This window comes from Arachis ipaensis, chromosome B1, assembly GCF_059453495.1.
Source record: "Arachis ipaensis isolate K30076 ecotype BB chromosome B1, ASM5945349v1, whole genome shotgun sequence".
NCBI classification, from domain to species: domain Eukaryota; kingdom Viridiplantae; phylum Streptophyta; class Magnoliopsida; order Fabales; family Fabaceae; genus Arachis; species Arachis ipaensis.
The window spans coordinates 46,215,601-46,232,193 of record NC_142436.1 but is presented as its reverse complement, the minus strand read 5'-3'; the positions used below and the strand labels follow the sequence as shown (position 1 = coordinate 46,232,193).

At 38.2% G+C, this 16,593-nt stretch overlaps 1 non-coding gene across 1 annotated transcript; it reads left to right on the top strand.

Moving 5' to 3' along the window:
• Positions 1–9,747: 9,747 nt before the first annotated feature.
• LOC148576436 (small nucleolar RNA R71) lies at positions 9,748–9,855 on the top strand. Its single transcript, XR_015902911.1, has one exon. It is a non-coding gene; the product is annotated as a small nucleolar RNA R71 (small nucleolar RNA).
• Positions 9,856–16,593: the final 6,738 nt, after the last annotated feature.

Sequence of the window (16,593 nt, the reverse complement as noted above, 5' to 3'; positions counted from 1 at the left end):
ATTCATTGAATTTTGCTTGGCAATCTTATATGATTGGATCCCAATCCTTTGGCTCACCAATTCTCTCTAAAAACAAACAAATTCCCAATCCCTTGGTTTAAATGTTCATAAGAAGAGATGATGCTCGATCACTGATTATACCACACAGTTTCATGAACCACAATTTGGTAGGATTACATGTCACAATATCCATCCAAACCCCAATCCAATTCACTGTGAGAAAGCTTCTCTAGCATGAATCCTCCATTCCTTTCCCAAGGTTCCGAAGGATTCCAATTATGGGTAGTTTCTTTCCCAAGACAACTGATGAGATATTTTGGTGAGAAACGAATCTCTCCCAAAACACCCAAAACTAACCGGCAAGTGTACCGGGTCGTATCAAGTAATAAAAACTCACGGGAGTGAGGTCGATCCCACAGGGATTGAAGGATTGAGCAATTTTAGTTTAGTGGTTGATTTAGTCAAGCGAATCAAGTGTTGGTTGGGTGATTTGTGATTTGCAGAATGTAAATTGCATGAAATTAAAAAGAGCGGGAAAGTAAATTGCTGAAACTTAAAGAACAAGAAATTAAATGGCAGAAACTTAAAGTGCAAGAAATGTAAATTGCAGAAACTTAAAGTGCAAGAAATGTAAATTGCTTGGAATGTAAAGGGGATTGGGATGTGGATTTGCAGAATTTAATCAAGGAAAAGTTAAATTGCATTAAACAGAAGAGGAAAAGGAAATTGGGATTGAACCGGATCTTATAACAGCAAAGTAAATGAACAAGGAAAGCAATAAACAGAGAATTGAAATGGGAATTTAGATCTCAGGACCCAGAGACTAGAAAACCAAGTCTAGATCTCAATGCCTTCCTAGATCCAACAAGAACAATAGCAAGGAAATTATAAATTGCAAAGAGAAGAGATGAAGAACAATGAACCGGAAATGAAATTCAATTAACAGTAAAGTAAAGAAACAGAGGGATCCAAGATTGAGATTGAAACATAATTTCTTCAATTCTCCAATCCAAGATCCAAGATAAAGGTAAAATGAAATTGCAAGTAAAAGGAAACAAAGAAATTCAAGTTCACTCAGTAACAAAAGCTTCCCAAAAACTATTATGAAAATTCTAAAAGAAAGCTCCCCGAATAACTTGAATTCTATCCTATTTATACACTTTCCAAAATGATCTTCAAGCCTTGAGTTGGGCCTTTGTTCTTGGTGGAATTGGGTTGAAAGAGGCCTTGGTTGATTGCTCTTGAAGTTTGAAGAAGAACCGAAGTGAACCAATTGAACCGGTTTTGAAGTTAGCCATAGTTGGTCCCAATGTTAGGGCCAAAGTTAGGGGTCTAACTTTGACCCTAACTTTTCATAGCAGCAAGCATGATTTCCTGGTTTGGACGTTGGTGCCAACGTTAGGGGTCTAACTTTGACCCTAACATTGGCCTTGCTTAGTGCTAGTGGTGCCAACGTTAGCCTCCAAGTTAGGGGGCTAACGTTGGCGCAAACGTTGGTGCCCCTACCTTTGTGATTCATGTGCCAACGTTAGCCTCCAAGTTAGGGGGCTAACGTTGGCGCAAACGTTGGCTTGCCCAGGGATGAATTTTCTCTTGCCAACGTTAGCCTCCAAGTTAGGGGGCTAACGTTGGCTCAAACGTGGGAGCCCAGGGAGTACTTCATGCCCAACGTTAGCCTCCAAGTTAGGGGGCTAACGTTGGGGCTAACTTCATGCCTCCAAGTTCACTTTCACTTATCCCTTTCTTCACTTCTAGCCACTCCTCTTTGCTTCAACCTTTTTCCAAGCTTTCTTCACCTATCAAGAATCAACCAAACTCATCAAAGCTATGCTCAAAATCATGAGATACTCAATCTTTCATAATTTGCAACAAATATAGCACAAAACCTCATGAAATGGCATGAATTCATATATGGTTGGTTCAATCAAGGGAAACATGAAAATCTACTCAATTAGCTTGCTTGTAGCTCAAGAAAGTGCATAATTCTAATGAAAACTAAAGAAAAAGATTAGCTAAAATAGGCTAGGATGACTTGTCATCAACAACTACCCAATGGAATTAGATCGAGAAGCTTTCTAACAAAATTCAAGAGAAAAGATTGAAGAAGAAGATAAAACTATTATTGATTCATTGAATTACAATAGAGCTCCCTAACCCAATGAAAGGGGTTTAGTGAGTCATAGCTCTGAATTCAATTACAAAACTAAAAGAAAATGATCCAAAGTTCTACCTCTCAAAATTCCTCCCTTGCTAACTTAAATTCTATCCTATTTATACACTTTCTAAATTGAGCTTCTGTTGTGTTTCTTGGGCTTTGAGGCCTTTCCCTGATTTCCTTTTGCTTTGGGTTTATGGTCCATAATCCTGATGAGGCTGTGATCCAATTCTGTAACATTCATTGAGCAAACTTAGTGATAAACAAATAATGACACAAGACTCAACAAATTGAAGCTCCAGACTCATCAATCCTTCAGGCCCAATCCCATAAACCATGATATTCAATTGGGTTTCATACCATAATATGTTCAAGTTAATGTTTGTGCTCAAATTCTAACTTAACTTCAATATATTTGGCCCAGAAACCCCTTTCAAAAAGTGGCGTTTAAGTTGAAGTTTAAGTTTCAGTTTAAGGTTAAACTGAAACTTAAACGTGGAAATGGAAGAAAGCAACCCAGGAGTGTGAAATGTCGAACACGTTTAAGCTTCAGTTTAAGGTTAAACTGAAGCTTAAACGTGGAAATGAAGAAAGCAACCCTGGAGGAGCAATTGGGTCGAACACGTTTAAGCTTCAGTTTAAGGTTAAACTGAAGCTTAAACGTGGAAATGAGAAAGCAACCCTGGAGGAGAGAAATAGTCGAACACGTTTAAGCTCCAGTTTAAGGTTAAACTGGAGCTTAAACGTGGAAATGCTCCTGGTGCCTTTCTTACTTCTGGCGTTTAACCTCCAGTTTAAGGTTAAACTGGAGGTTAAACGTGGAAATGCTTCCGGGTGAGAAATTGTGTCGAACACGTTTAAGCTCCAGTTTAAGGTTAAACTGGAGCTTAAACGTGGAAATGCTCCCTTGGTGAAATTCTCATTCTGGCGTTTAACTTCCAGTTTAAGGTTAAACTGGAGGTTAAACGCCAGTTCCAGCATTTCTTAGCCTTCATGATTCTGGCGTTTAAGCTCCAGTTTAGGCTTAAACTGGAACTTAAACGCCATTTCCAGCATTATATGGTTTGGTAGTTTAAGTTCCAGTTTAAGCTTAAACTGGAACTTAAACTCCACATGTGATATTCAAGCTTCCTTTATTGATTTTGTTGCTTCCTTGCCTAGCCTCTTCTTCCCTGAAATCATCCAAACAATTGCATCAAAGTCTTGCAAAATTTCATGAGAAATCTTCCATTCATAGCATTCAAGTAATATACTAAAAACTCATGGAATTTGCATCAAAATCATACTGTTTGGATGGTTCATTGCTTTGTTATTCATTTAACCATTCTTGGTTACTTTAAGCTCAAGAAAATGCATAAAACAACTAAAACTAACAGAAAAATGCTAGTGAAACTAGCCTAAGATGCCTTGGCATCACAGACAACTCAAGAAAATAGGCTTATGGACTAGTAGAGGACGTGCTAGTAAAGGTTGAAGGCCTTTACATCCCTGCTGATTTTATAATCCTAGACACTGGGAAGGATGAGGATGAATCTATCATCCTTGGAAGACCCTTCCTAGCCACAGCAAGAGCTGTGATTGATGTGGACCGAGGAGAATTGGTCCTTTAACTAAATGAGGATAACCTTGTGTTTAAAACTCAAGGATCTCCTTCTATAACCATGGAGAGTAAGCATGAAAAGCTTCTCTCACTGCAGAGTCAACCAAAGCCCCACAGTCAAACTCTAAATTTGGTGTTGGGAGGCCACAACCAAACTCTAAGTTTGGTGTTGAACCCCCACATTCAAACTCTAAGTTTGGTGTTAGGAGGTCCCAACCTTGCTCTGATTATCTGTAAGGCTCCATGAGAGCTCACTGTCAAGCTATTGACATTAAGAAAGCGCTTGTTGGGAGGCAACCCAATGTTATTTAATTATATCTATTTTATTTTTATTTCGTGTTTTATTAGGTTGATGATCATGTGAAGTCACAAAAACTACTAAAAAATCAAAAACAAAATGAAAAACAGCATTAAAAATAGCACACCCTGGAGGAAGAGCATTCTAGCGTTTAAACGCCAGAAACAAGCATCAAGCTGGCGTTAAACGCCAGAACCAAGCACCAGACTGGCGTTTAACGCCAGAACAGAGCATGGAAGTGGCGTTAAACGCCAGAAACAAGCAGCAAGCTGGCATTTAATGCCAGATATGCATACTAAGGGCGTTTTACACGCCTAATTGGAGCAGGGATGTTAAGTCCTTGACCCCACTGGATCTGTGAATCCCACAGGATCCCCTCAGGATCTGTGGACCCCACAGGATCCCCACCTTTTCTTCTCTCCTCTTCACACATTTTCATAACTCTCTTCCACAAATACCCTTCACCAATCACCTCAATTACTCTTCCCCAAAAACCCAACCTACCTCCAAAATTCAAACTCTTTTCCCTCCCAAACCCAACCCTAATGGCCGAACCCTAAACCTTCCCCCACTCCTATATAAACCCCTCATTCCTTCTTCATTTTCACACAACACAACCCTTTCTTCTTCCCCTTAGCCGAATACACACCTCTCTCCCTCTCCTCTATTTTTCTTCTTCTACTCCCTCTTCTCTTCTTTTGCTCGAGGACGAGCAAACCTTCTAAGTTTGGTGTGGTAAAAGCGTTGCTTTTTGTTTTTCCATAACCATTTATGACACCTAAGGCCAAAGAAACCTCTAGAAAGAGAAAAGAAAAGGCAAAAGCTTCCACCTCTGAGTCATGGAAGATGGAGAGATTCATCTCAAAAGCTCATCACTAAGAAAAGGATGGAACAAACAAGAGATCGTGGACCTCAACAAGAGCATGAGGAAATTCCTCACCATGAAATTCCTGAGATGCCTCAGGGGATGCACTTTCCTCCACAAAACTATTGGGAGCAAATCAACACCTTCCTAGGAGAATTAAGTTCCAACATGGGACAACTAAGGGTGGAACACCAAGAGCACTCCATCATTCTCCATGAGATTAGAGAAGATCAAAGAGCTATGAGGGAGGAGCAACAAAGACAAGGAAGAGACATAGAGGAGCTCAAGAGCACCATTGGTTCTTCAAGAAGAGGAAGACACCACCCTCACTAAGGTGGACCCGTTCCTTAATCTCCTTGTTCTTATTTCTCTGTTTTTTTTTTTGTTTACTATGCTTTATGTTTATGTTTATGTCTTATTACATGATCATTAGTATTTAAGTGTCTATGCCTTAAAGTTATGAATGTTCTATGAATCCATCACCTCTCTTAAATAAAAAATATTTTAATTATAAAAGAACAAGAAGTACATGAGTTTCGAATTCATCCTTGAAATTAGTTTAATTATTTTGATGCGGTGACAATACTTTTTGTTTTCTGAATGAATGCTTGAACGGTGCATATGTCTTTTGAATTTGTTGTTTATGAATGTTAAATATGTTGGCTCTTGAAAGAATGATGAAAAGGAGAAATGTTATTGATAATCTGAAAAATCATAAAATTGACTCTTGAAGCAAGAAAAAGCAGTGAATACAAAAGCTTGCGAAAAAAAAAAGAAAAGAAAAATGGCAAAAAAACCGAAAAAAAAAAAGAGAAAGAGAAAGAAAAAGCAAGCAGAAAAAGCCAAAAGCTCTTTAAACCAAAAGGCAAGAGTAAAAAGCCAATAGTCCTTAAAACCAAAAGGCAAGGGTAAAATAGATCCAAGGCTTTGAGCATCAGTGGATAGGAGGGTCCAAAGGAATAAAATTCTGGCCTAAGCGGCTAAACCAAGCTGTCCCTAACCATGTGCTTGTGGCGTGAAGGTGTCAAGTTAAAAGCTTGAGACTGAGCGGTTAAAGTCGAGGTCCAAAGCAAAAACAGAGTGTGCTTAAGAACCCTAGACACCTCTAATTGGGGACTCTAGCAAAGCTGAGTCACAATCTGAAAAGGTTCACCCAGTTATGTGTCTGTGGCATTTATGTATCCGGTGGTAATACTGGAAAACAAAGTGCTTAGGGCCACGGCCAAGACTCATAAAGTAGTTGTGTTCAAGAATCAACATACTGAACTAGGAGAATCAATAACACTATCTGAATTCTGAGTTCCTATAGATGCCAATCATTCTGAACTTCAAGGGATAAAGCGAGATGCCAAAACTGTTCAGAGGCAAAAAAAAGCTACTAGTCCCGCTCATATGATTAGAGCTAAGTTTTATTGATATTTTGGAATTTATAGTATATTCTCTTCTTTTTATCCTATTTGATTTTCAGTTGCTTGGGGATAAGCAACAATTTAAGTTTGGTGTTGTGATGAGCGGATAATTTATACGCTTTTTGGCATTGTTTTTACATAGTTTTCAGTATGATTTAGTTAGTTTTTAATATATTTTTATTAGTTTTTAAATAAAAATTACATTTCTGGACTTTACTATGAGTTTGTGTGTTTTTCTGTGATTTCAGGTAATTTCTGGCTGAAATTGAGGGACTTGAGCTAAAATCAGATTCAGAGGCTGAAGAAGGACTGCAGATGCTGTTGGATTCTGACCTCCCTGCACTCAAAGTAGATTTTCTGGAGCTACAGTAACCCAAATGGCGCGTTCTCAATTGCGTTGGAAAATAGACATCCAGGGATTTCCAGAAATATATAATAGTCCATACTTTGCCCGAGTTTAGATGACGCAAACTGGCGTTCAACGCCAGCTCTCTGCCCTATTCTGGAGTTAAACGCCAGAAACAGGTTGCAAAGCAGAGTTAAACGCCAGAAATAGGTTACAAACTGTGTTTAACTCCAAGAAAGATCTCTACACGTGAAAGCTTCAATGCTCAGCCCAAGCACACACCAAGTGGGCCCGGAAGTGGATTTCTGCATTATTTACTCATTTCTGTAACCCTAGTAACTAGTTTAGTATAAATAGAACTTTTTACTATCATGTTAGTATCCGATCTTTGGACGTTTAGTCCCTAGACCTTGGAGGCTGGTCATTCAGCCATGCTTAGACTATTATCACTTATGTATTTTCAACGGTAGAGTTTCTACACACCATAGATTAAGGTGTGGAGCTCTGTTGTTCCTCATGAATTAATGCAAAGTACTATTGTTTTTCTATTCAATTCACGCCTATTTCTTCTCTAAGATATTCATTCGCATACAAGAACATGATGAATGTGATGATTATGTGACGCTCATCACCATTCTCACTTATGAATGCATGCCTGACAACCACTTCCGTTCTACATGCAAACAAGCTTGAAGTGTATCTCTTAGCCTCCTGATCGTGAGATCAGAGTCTTTGTGGTATAGGCTAGAATTATTGGTGGCCATTATTAAGATCCGGAAAGTCTAAACCTTGTCTGTGGTATTCCGAGTAGGATCTGGGAAGGGATGGCTGTGACGAGCTTCAAACTCGCGAGTGCTGGGCGTAGTGATAGACGCAAAAGGATTACTGAATCCTATTCCAGTATGATCGACAACCGACAGATGATTAGCCGTGCGGTGACAGCGCATTTTGGATCATTTTCACTGAGAAGATGGGATGTAGCCATTGACAACGGTGATGCCCTACATACAGCTTGCCATGGAAAGGAGTAGGAATGATTGGATGAAGACAGCATGAAAGCAGAGGTTCAGAAGGAACAAAAGCATCTCTATACGCTTATCTGAAATTCTTACCAATGAATTACATAAGTATCTCTATCCTATTTTTTGTTTTAATTATATTTTAATTATCAATTCACCATAACCATTTGAATCCGCCAGACTGAGATTTACAAGGTGACTATAGCTTGCTTCAAGCTGACAATCTCCGTGGGATCGACCCTTACTCACATAAGGTTTATTACTTGGATGACCCAGTGCACTTGCTGGTTAGTTGTGCGAGATTGTGAAGAAGAACTAAGATTAAGAATGTGCGTATTAAGTTTTTAGCACCGTTACCAAGGATTGAACGATCACGATTTTTCCATACCACCTCCCAACACCAAACTTAGGGTTTGAATGTGGGGGTTCAACACCAAACTTAGAGTTTGGTTGTGGCCTCCCAACACCAAACTTAAAGTTTGACTGTGGGGGCTTTGGTTGACTCTGCAGTGAGAGAAGCTTTTCATGCTTTCTCTCCATGGTTACAGAAGGATATCCTTGAGTTTTAAACACAAGGTTGTCCTCATTCAGTTGAAGGACCAACTCTCCTCTGTCCACATCAATCACAGCTTTTGCTGTGGCTAGGAAGGGTCTTCCAAGGATGATGGATTCATCCTCATCCTTCCCAGTGTCTAGGATTATGAAATCAGTAGGGATGTAAAGGCCTTCAACCTTTACTAACCGGTCCTCTATTAATCCATAGGACTGTTTCATTGATTTGTCTGCCATCTCTAGTGAGATTCTTGCAGTTTGTACCTCATAGATTCCCAGTTTCTCCATTACAGAAAGTGGCATGAGGTTTATCCCTGACCCAAGGTCTCACAGAGCCTTCTCAAAGGTCATGGTACCCATGGTACAAGGTATGAAGAACTTTTCGGGATCCGGTTTCTTTTAAGGCAATGTCTGCCTTATCAATGCACTGAGTTCATTGGTGAACAAGGGGGGTTCATCCTCCCAAGTATCATTACCAAATAAACTGGAATTCAACTTTAAGATGGCTCCTAGATATTTAGCAACCTGTTCTTGAATGATGTCATCATCCTCTTCAGAGGAAGAATAGTCATCAGAGCTCATGAATGGTAAAAGCAGGTTCAATGAAATCTCTATGGTCTCTAGATGAGCCTCAGATTCCTTTGGTTCCTCAAAGGGAAACTCCTTATTGGTCAGTGAACGTCCCAGGAGGTCTTCCTCACTAGGATTCACGTCCTCCTCCTCCTTTTTGGGTTTGGCCACACCAAGTAAGGTAATGGCCTTGCACTCTCTTTTTGGATTTTCTTCTGTATTGCTTGGGAGAGTACTAGGAGGAGTTTCAGTGACTCTTTTACTCAGCTGGCCCACTTGTGCCTCTAAATTTCTAATGGAGGACCTTGTTTCATTCATGAAATTTAGAATGGCCTTAGATATATCAGAGACTATATTTGCTAAGCTAGAAGGATTCTGCTCAGAATTCTCTGTTTGTTGCTGAGTGGATGATGGAAAAGGCTTGCTATTGCTAAACCTGTTTATTCCACCATTGTTAAAGCCGTGTTGAGGCTTTTGTTGATCCTTCCATGAGAAATTTGGATGATTTCTCCATGAGAGATTATAGGTGTTTCCATAGGGTTCTCCCATGTAATTCACCTCTGCTATTGCAGGGTTCTCAGGATCATAAGCCTCTTCTTCAGAAGATGCCTCTTTAGTACTGTTGGATGCAGCTTGCAATCCATTCAGACTCTGAGAAATTATATTGACTTGTTGAGTCAATATTTTGTTCTGAGCCAATATGGCATTCAGAGTATCAATTTCAAGAACTCTCTTCCTTTGAGGCATCCCATTACTCACAGGATTCCTTTCAGAAGTGTACATGAACTGGTTATTTGCAACCATGTCAATGAGTTCCTGAGCTTCTGCAGGCGTTTTCTTTAGGTGAATGGATCCACCTGCAGAATGGTCCAATGACATCTTAGATAATTCAGACAGACCATCATAGAATATTTCCAGGATGGTCCATTCTGAAAGCATGTCAGAAGGACACTTTTTGGTCAGTTGCTTGTATCTCTCCCAAGCTTCATAGAGGGATTCACCTTCTTTCTGTTTGAAGGTTTGAACATCCACTCTAAGCTTGCTAAGCTTTTGAGGAGGAAAGAACTTGGCTAAGAAAGCCATGACCAGCTTATCCCAAGAGTTCAGGCTATCTTTAGGTTGAGAGTCTAACCATATTCTAGCTCTGTCTCTTACAGCAAATAGAAAAAGCATAAGCCTGTAGACCTCGAGATCAACCCCACTGGTCTTAACAGTATCACAGATCTGCAAGAATTCAGTTAAGAACTGAAAAGGATCTTCTGATGGAAGTCCATAAAACTTGCAATTTTGTAGCAGCAGAGAAACTAATTGACGCTTTAGCTCAAAATTGTTTGATCCAATGGCAGGGATTGAGATGCTTCTTCCATGCAAGTTGGAATTTGGTACAGTAAAGTCACCAAGCATCTTCCTTGCATCTCCACCATTATTATTATTTTTGGCCATGTCTCCTTATTTTTCAAAAATTTCTGTCAGATTTTCTCCAGAGAGTTGTGCTTTAGCTTCCTCTTCAGAGTCCTTTCAGGTTCCGGATCAGCTTCAACAAGAATGTTCTTATCCTTGTTCCTGCTCATATGAAAAAGAAGAGAACAGAAAAGAAAATATGGAATCCTCTATGTCACAGTATAGAGATTCCTTATATGAGTATAAGAAGAGAAGGATGGAAGAAAGAAAAGATAAGAATTCGAACACAGAGGAGAAGAGTTGGTTCGAATTTTTGAGTAGAAGAGAAGTGTTAGTAAATAAATAAATAATTAGAAGGAGATGAGAGACGGAAGAATTCGAAAATTAAATAAAATAAAATAAAAATATTTTTGTTTTTCATTTAAAATTAAAGTTAAAATTCGAAAATTAAGAGAAGGAGTAAAATTAAAATTAAAAATTAAAACAATTAGTTAATTAAAACAAATTTTGAAAAAGGGGTTAGTAATTTTCGAAAATTAGAGAGAGAAAATTAGTTAGGTGGTTTTGAAAAAGATATGATTGAAACATAAAACTTTTAAAACCAAACAAAAAGTCAAGTTAGAAAAGATTTTGAAATTAAGTTTTGAAAAAGATGTGATTGAAATTTAAAAAGATATGATTGAAATTTAATTTGAAAAGATTTGAAAAGGAAATTAAAAAGATTTGATTTTTGAAATTAAAGTTGATTACTTGACTAACAAGAAACTAAAAGATAGGATTTTAAAATTTAAAGAATGAACCTTTCTTAATAGGCAAGTAACAACTTGAGATTTTTGAATCAAAATATTAAAAGTTAGCAATGAATTCGAAAATATGAAACAAAAATAAGAAAAAGATTTTTGGAAATCATTTTGAAATTTTCAAAAATCATAAAAGAAAAATAAAAAAGATTTGATTTTTGAAAAAGATTTGAAAAAGATAGAATTTTTAAATTGAAAATTTGATTTAACTCATAAGAAACAACTAAATTTTGAAAAAATTTTGAAAAACTCAACTCAAATATTCGAAATTTATGAGAAGAATAAGGGAAAGATATTTTTTTATTTTTGAATTTTTAATGATGAGAGAGAAAAACATCAAAAAGACTCAATGCATGAAAATTTTGGATCAAAACACACAATGCATGCAAGAACACTTTGAATGTCAAGATGAACATCAAGATGAACACCAAGAACTTATTTTTGAAAATTTTTAAGAAAAGAGAAACATGCAAGACACCAAACTTAAAAATTTTTAATGTTGAGACACTAACAAATTGAAAATGCATATGAAAAACAAGAAAAGACACAAAACATAAAAATGCAAAGATCAAACAAAGGAGATCATCAAGAACAACTTGAAGATCATGAAGAATATATGATGAATTTTCGAAAATTAAAGAAAATTATAAAAGCATGAAATTGACACCAAACTTAAGAATTGACACTATACTCAAACAAGAAACACAAAATTATTTTTGGTTTTTATGATTTTATTAAATCTTTTTTTGGATTTTTTTTCGAAAATTATTTGGAAAAAGAAAAATAAGGATTTCAAAATTTTTAATGAGAATTCCAGGAATCATGCAATGTTAGTCTAAAGCTTCAGTCCAGGAATTAGACATGGCTTACTAGCCAGCCAAGCTTTCATTGAAAGCTCCGGTCCAAAACGCTAGACATGGCCAATGGCTTTACCTAATCTGAGCAACAAGATGAACCGTCAGTTGTCCAAACTCAAATAATCCCCGGCAACGGCGCCAAAAACTTGGTGCACGAAATCGTGATCGTTCATTCCTTGATAACGGCGTTAAAGACTTAATACGCACATTCATAATCTTAGTTCTTTGTCACAACTTCGCACAACTAACCAGCAAGTGCACTGGGTTTTCCAAATAATAAACCTTACGTGAGTAAGGGTCGATCCCACGGAGATTGTCAGCTTGAAGCAAGCTATGGTCACCTTGTAAATCTCAGTCAGGAAGATTCAAATGGTTATAGAGTTTTAATAATTAAAAGATAAATAAAACGTAAAATAAAGATAGAGATACTTATGTAATTCATTGGTGAGAATTTCAGATAAGCGTATGGAGCTGCTTGGTTCCTTCTGAATCTCTGCTTTCCTACTGCTTTCATCCAATCCTTCATACTCCTTTCCATGGCAAGCTATATGTTGGGCATCACCGTTGTCAATGGCTACATCCCGTCCTCTCAGTGAAAATGGTCCAAAATGTGTTGTCACCGCACGGCTAATCATCTGTCGGTTCTCAATCATACTAGAATAGGATTCAGTAATCCTTTTGCGTCTGTCACTACGCCCAGCACTCGCGAGTTTGAAGCTCATCACAGCCATCCCTTCCCAGATCCTACTCGGAATACCACACACAAGGTTTAGACTTTCCGGATCTCAAGAATGGCCGCCAATAATTCTAGCCTATACCACGAAGACTCTGATCTCACGATCAGAAGGCTAAGAGATATGCATTCAAGCTTGCTTTCATGTAGAACAGAAGTGTTTCTCAAGCACGCGTTCATAAGTGAGAATGGTGATGAGCGTCACATAATCATCATATTCATCATGTTCTTGTGTGTGAATGAATATCTTAGAGAAGAAATAGGCTTGAATTGAATAGAAAAATAACAGTACTTTGCATTAATTCATGAGGAATAGCAGAGCTCCACACCTTAATCTATGGTGTGTAGAAATTCTACTGTTGAAAATATATAAGAGCAAGGTCCAGGCATGGCCGAATGGCCAGCCCCCTAAACGTGTACCAAATGATCTAAAGATGATCAAAATGTCCTCAAATTGATCAAAAGATTCCTAACACAATAGTAAAAAGTTCTATTTATACTAAACTAGTTACTAGGATTACAGAAATAAATAAATGATGCAGAAATCTACTTCCGGGCCCACTTGGTGTGTGCTTGGGCTGAGCATTGAAGCTTTCACGTGTAGAGGTCTTCCTTGGAGTTAAACGCCAGTTTGTAACCTGTTTCTGGCGTTTAACTCTGCTTTGCAACTTGTTTCTGACGTTTAACTCCAGAATAGGGCAGAAAGCTGGCGTTGAACGCCAGTTTGCGTCATCTAAACTCGGAAAAAGTATAAACTATTATATATTTCTGGAAAGCTCTGGATGTCTACTTTCTAACGCAATTGAGAGTGCGCCATTTGGGTTACTGTAGCTCCAGAAAATCTACTTTGAGTGCAGGGAGGTCAGAATCCAACAGCATCTGCAGTCCTTCTTCAGCCTCTGAATCAGATTTTTGCTCAAGTCCCTCAATTTCAGCCAGAAATTACCAAAAATCACAGAAAAACACACAAACTCATAGTAAAGTTCATAAATATGATTTTTATTTAAAAACTAATAATAATATATTAAAAACTAATCAAATCTTACTAAAAACTATCTAAAAACAATGCCAAAAAGCGTATAAATTATCCGCTCATCAATCGACCCTGACTCACCTCAGGTATTAGTTGATTTGGAACTATGCTTACAACGAATTTCCTTTTCTATTAAGAGAAATTCTAGACCGACAATAATTCTTGTATCAAGTTTATGGCGCCGTTGCCGGGGAATTGTAATGGTGCTATGTTATTGGCTATTGTATATATGTGAATATGTTTGCCTTTTGCTTCTTTGTTAGTTTTTGCTAGTTATAGGACTTTGCTTTCTTTGATTCTTGTTAGTTTTTATTTTTGTTTTCTCTTTCACTATGAATTCTCATCCCTTTGGCTATGAGTTTGGTTACAATTATGTTGTAGGGAATGAAAATTACAATGACAACATACATCAAGGATGGGACATTCAAAGATGGGAGGAGCCTCAAGCATTTGATCAATCTTCATGGTAACAACCCCCACCAATGTATTATGAGCAAGAGCCACCCTAAGATGCATATCAATCTAATGTGTGTGGTGATCCTTATTGTGATTGTCAACCACAACCACCACATACATATGACCCCTTCCCTCAACATAGCCCTCAACAACCTTACTCACAAGCCTCATACCACCAAACACCTCTATATGATCCTAACCCATATCCACTATACCAACCACCATATGAACCATATCTAGACTCACTACCATTCTAACACCAATACTCCCAAGAACCACAATTTTCTTATACACCACCTCAAGACTTTCACCAATTTGAACCACCTTCCAACTACAATACCTTTCCTCCAAACAATGAACCCTCTCTTCTACTAACACCTTAATTGGACCAATCTCTCTAACCCTATGGCAAGAACTACAAGAACTTCTAGCTCGTTGCCAAAAGCAAGGGGAAGTCGTGGCTAACTTAGCCGAAATGATGAGCCAATTGGAACCATTGTGCTCAAATATCCAAGACACCCTTATTGCTAGATGTGGGGATTAGTTGAGGAGTGCAATGAGAAGGAGATTTTGGAGCTTCAATGTGAAGAAGAAGAGTTAAGGCAAGAAGTACAACAAGAGGAGAAGGTAGAGATTATTGAACAAGAGGAAGTAGTGGTTGAAGATTTAGGAGATGTTGAGTGCAAGGAGGAATCTCAAGTTGAAGAGCCTTTTTCCAAGAAGCTTGATATTGATGTTGAGGAGGATAGTGCACAACCTCCAAGGCACAATGTGATTGAAGAATTGGAAGAAGTGGGGCAAGCACCAAGCTCCCCTATCTATGATGATTCCGCATTAACATATGATCCTTTTGAGCTTGATGAAACTATGCTTGGAATTGATGATGAGATAGATTTCACTCAACCTCCTATTTATGATTTGAGTGATGGGGAAGAGCTTGAAGACATTGGTGAAGAAGAGTGGTACACGAAATCGTGACCGCATACTTTTCACACAACTCTGTGCAGCTGACCAGCAAGTGCACTGGATCGTCCAAGTAATATCTTACATGAGTAAGGGTTGATCCCACGGAGATTGTCGGCTTGAAGCAAGCTATGGTCATCCTTGTAAATCTCAGTCAGGAAAATTCAAATGGTTATGGGATTTTGATAATTAAAATATAATTAGAACAGAAAATAAGATAGAAGTACTTATGTAATTCATTGGTGGCATTTCAGATAAGCGTATGAAGATGCTTTGTTCCTTCTGAACCTCTGCTTTTCTATTGCCTTCATCCAATCATTCATACTCCCTTCCATGGCAAGCTGTATGTTGGGGGATCACCATTGTTAATGGCTACCGTCCGTCCTCTCAGTGAAAATAGTCCAAATGCGCTGTCACCGCACGGCTAATCATCTGTCGGTTCTCACTCATGTTGGAATAGGATCCATTAATCCTTTTGCGTCTGTCACTACGCCCAACACTCGCGAGTTTGAAGCTCGTCACAATCATCCCTTCCCAGATCCTACTCGAAATACCACAGACAAGGTTTAGACTTTCCAGATCTAAGGAATGGCCGCCAATAATTCTAGCCTATACCATGAAGGTTCTAATCTTACATTAGAAACCCAAGAGATATGCATTCAAGCTCGTTTTCATGTAGAACGGAAGTGGTTGTCAGGCACGCGTTCATAGGTGAGAATGGTGATGAGTGTCACTAGTTCATCACATTCATCATGTTGAAGTGTGAATGGATATCTTAGAATAAGAATGAATTGAATAGAAAAATAGTAGTACTTTGCATTGATTCATGAAGAACAGCAGAGCTCCACACCTTAATCTATGGGGTGTAGAAACTCCACCGTGAAAAATACATAAGTGAAAGAAGGTCTAGGCATGGCCGAATGGCCAACCTCCCAAAGAGGGTTCAATCATCAAAACATGATTAAAAGATGATTAAAAAATGAAAATACAATAGCAAGAGGTCCTATTTATAATGAACTAGTAACTTAGGGTTTACAGAAATAAGTAAATGATGCAGAAATCCACTTCCGGGCCCACTTGGTGTGTGCTTGGACTGAGTATTGAAGCTTTCACATGTAGAGACTTTTCTTGGAGTTAAATGCCAGCTTTGGTGCCAGTTTGGGCGTTTAACCCCAGCTTTTATGCCAGTTCTGGTGTTTAACGCCAGAATAGGGTAGAAAGTTGGCGTTTAAACGCCAGTTTGTGTTATCAAAACTCGGGCAAAGTATAGACTATTATATATTGCTAGAAAGCCCAAGATGTATACTTTCCAACGCAATTGAGAGCGCGCCAATTGGGCTTCTGTATCTCCAGAAAATCTACTTCGAGTGCAGGGAGGTCAGAATCCAACAGCATCTGCAGTCCTTTCTCAGCCTCTGAATCAGATTTTTGCTCAGGTCCCTTAATTTCAGCCAGAAAATACCTGAAATCACAGAAAAATACACAAACTCATAGTAAAGTCTAGAAATGTGATTTTTATTTAAAAACTAATGAAAA